Genomic DNA, 3986 nt, shown 5'->3' on the forward strand with positions numbered 1-3986 from the left:
TGAACTCTTTCGAAGTATCTGACAATGTAAAGTATCCTCAATCTCTCTCGTCTTTTCATCTCTAGGATTTCGACCTGGCTTTTACATTACTCTTAATTCTCTTGATCAGATCTCTTGATTCCTTGAGTTCATCAGCAAACCACAGATTCATGATCAGAACCTGGCTCACATTCTTCCCAAGATTCGAACCTAGCTCTTTACCATTCAAATTCCTTTTTGCTCACAGACCCCCCCCTTAAGTTGTGCTCGGGATCGTAGTCTGGCTTTCACAGGTTCAAAATCGTGACCTGGCTCACATCTTTGCTCAGGATCGGAAACCTGGCTCTCTCTAATCATAGACTCCTCAGGATTCGGACCTTGGCTTACCTGCACATTCTCTACCTCAAAATAAATTTCACAAATTTAAAATTTGACAAATTTATGTTCTCTGCTTACCACTTGTAGAAAACAAATTTAAGAGATGATTTAAAACTACTTGCTGGTATTAGTCATTCAATGAATGATTTTACAATGTTGATCTCTGATGAACCACTTGTAAACAACAAATTCAAAACATGATTTGACATTTACAATTTTGATGACCACTTGTAAGAATATCATTTTCTTTAATTTTCAAAATAGACTCTCCCTTTCATGATGTTCATCATGTTTAGCACTCAGAATTTTGAAAATCAGCTTTCCAACATCAGTTGTCGAAAACAAAATGAAATAAAATCTTTTTGTATTTTTCAAAATTTATGCTAAAACACATTCTTTTTGAATTTTTATTTTTAACAGAAAACAGTAAAGAAATATTTACAGACAATATTTTTGTGAGTTTGTGTAAGAGGATCATATCAGTTTATGAGACAAATCACTAACACCGTTAAGCTTTAAACATTTTAAGTTCTAAACAATTCACCTAGATTGTCAGTATACTGATCCACTTAAATTTTCACACAAAGTTCAACTGTTTCGAGATACGAGGTTAATGTTTTAATGACTTAAACTTATTCGCGTGTCCCACCTCAGAATATACTCCCGTATCCAGACTTCTATATTCAGTCTTACAGGTGAGTGTACACTAATGATATCTGTAAGCGGGTAAATGCGAGACCATGAGAGCTCAGGTTAGAACTTCCGTTCAGACAAAGAGATGATGGCTCGTCTTTAGGTGTGTCCCGTTTGGGGATCTTTTCTTCAACAGCACATGATTAGCATTTTTCAATGTTTCATCATTTTTTGTACTGAGGGTGAGCTTTAGGATTAAAGCTTATGTAAAGCATTATACGAGAACTAGGCTATTGCTTCCGCAAAATCAGAAGTTTAAGTATATTACCCCAGATATCACCACGCACAAAGACCTAGTATGTCAGAAATAGAAAATCTTTCAAACAAGATTTTGGAGGTTACCCATATATCCAAGAGATGTTCTCCACGAGATAAGTAAGTAATATTATTTAGGTTTATATCTTGAGAACAATCTACTGAATGTATAAAAATCTACTTGCATATCATCAGTGAGATCGTTTATCACATTTGACTTTCCAATTCTTTAGCGTGCTGTGATAGTCCACTGATGTACTATCATTTCCTCTTTTTCACAACAAAACTCTTTTTCTTTTTATCATGTTTGTGGATTTTTCAAATTTTCTAATGTTTTTGGATTTTTCAAATTCTTACTCCCCCTAAAATGCAAACACATTTAAAGAAAATTTGAAAACAAATTGTACAAGTAAAATGACAACCTGATGTGAATTGCTTCAATTCGCCATCCATTTGGCATAAACAATCAGAACTCCCCTTTACAACAAACTATTTTCCCATTAAGATTTCAAAACACTTAAGTTTGTTTTAATCAAAATGGTTTTTTCCGGAAAATAAGTTTTGTTGATTTTACCACTTATAGGGACAGGGGATAAACTCATCACATTGTTTTATCAACCACTTGTATGAGGATTACATCAAGTTCAATTTAATGATCTTGATTAACCACTTGTAGAAACAAACCTTCTGTCAACCACTTGTAGGTTTGCTAACATTTTTACCACTTGTAAAGATATGACAATGTTAAGAAAATACCACTTGAAGATCGAAATATCACAGTTACCAACCTGTGAATTTCTCAAGAAAGATGCCGATTCCTACTCCCTAATTACCAACCTGGGAGTTCCGGCAAGTCAGGTTTTTTAGTTAAGAATATTCTCCCAAGCCTGACAGACCTTGGGAGATTCCAAGTTATCAACACTCGGTTTCTTACCTTTCATCTTCTTCTCATAGAATTCCTTTACCCCTTTGACCTTCCCGTCAATCATTTTTCCAAAATTATATGTTTCACTTTGGGGTTAAAGGCTTTTTCAACATCAAATTCTTTCTTTTCAGAAAAAAATTGATTTGAAATCTGTAGGATCGTATTCGGACCCAAACAAGTCAATCAGAAGAGTTTTTGCTTAGTACGAAAGGCGGAAACAGACGTACTGAGGTTAATTCAGCAAAATACACACTTTAAACTGTCGTTTGATTGATTTGATGACAATTTACAGCGAGACGACACTTCGGCAGCACTTCGTTGCACAAACCGGAAAACTTCTATCTAATATCGCATGGAACAGGGTATTTATAGGCCTCAGATTCCGCATGAACAAGTTCCAAACGAAATTAAGATTCCACGCGAAACTTAATTTCGTGCGGAATAACATCAAAACACATTTCATGCGGAATTACCCACTCATGCCGAATTACTTGAAATCTCGAACTACGTGCCCTGTTCTAACTATCTAGGACAAGACTCGATACAAGACGAAGTCGACTGACGCATGCACTAACAGACTCCCCCTCGAATGTTGACGAGTCTTCAGTATCGAGTCTTCGCATCTTCAGTCTCTATCAGTCCTCGGACTCTGCTGAAGTATCTGACACTGTAAAGCATCTTCAATCTCTTCTTCTCTTTATCTCTAGTACTAACAGACCCCCCCTCAAATAAAATTCTCTCGAATGTTGATGAGTCTTTAACATCAGATCCAGGAACTCGACCTGGCTTTTATCTCCCCCTTGAAGGTTGATTACTTCTCTTTTCTAATGAACATAGACCCAGGATCAACAATGGCTCTAACTGCTTTCAAACAATTTCAGAATCACAATCTGACTCTATCTTCTCTTGATCAGATCTCTTGATTCCTTAAGTTCATCAGCATCGTCAGCTTGCGTGATCTTTAGTTCCAGAATCGAAACCTGGCTCACTGGATCAGAATCTGGCTCTTTGCATTTACAGGCTCCCCCTCGAGTTGTGCTCGACATTAGGATCGTCACCTGGCATCCAGAATCTTCAGGTATCAGAACCTGGCTTTCTCTAGACACAGACTCCTCAGGATCGATTAACCTCGTTAACCTGCACAATCTCTACCACAAACATAAGTTTTATGATATAAAGATTTTGCAATTTCAAACATCATTTGCAGATCACTTTCTGATGAACCACTTGAATGAATGAATTAACATTTAAGAACGTCTGATGACCACTTGTAGAACAGTTTCTAAAATCTTTTAAACACATATACCACTTGTAAGAACATTTTTCGAAACTTTTAACTCAAACTCCCCTTCACAAAATGTCATCATGCTTAGCACTTGGGATTTTGAAAATCAGCTCTCCAACACCAGTTGTCGAAAATCTTTTTGGATTTTTCAAAATTTTATTCTAAAACACACTCAAAATCTTTTTGGAATTTTTGATAGAAAGAAATGCAATGCAGAAATATTTACAGACAATATTTTTGTGAGTTTGTATAAGAGGATCATATCAGTTTATAAGACAAATCACCAACACCGTTAAGCTTTATTTCATTTTAAGTTCTAAACAATTCACTTAGATTGTCAGTATATTGGTCCACTTAAATTTTCATACAAAGTTCAACAGTTTCGAGATACGAGATTAATGTCTTAAGCACTTAAACTTAATCTTGTGTCCCACCTCTTGAATATACTCCCGTATCCAGATCCCAATATTC

This window comes from Helianthus annuus, chromosome 12, assembly GCF_002127325.2.
Source record: "Helianthus annuus cultivar XRQ/B chromosome 12, HanXRQr2.0-SUNRISE, whole genome shotgun sequence".
NCBI lineage: Eukaryota > Viridiplantae > Streptophyta > Magnoliopsida > Asterales > Asteraceae > Helianthus > Helianthus annuus.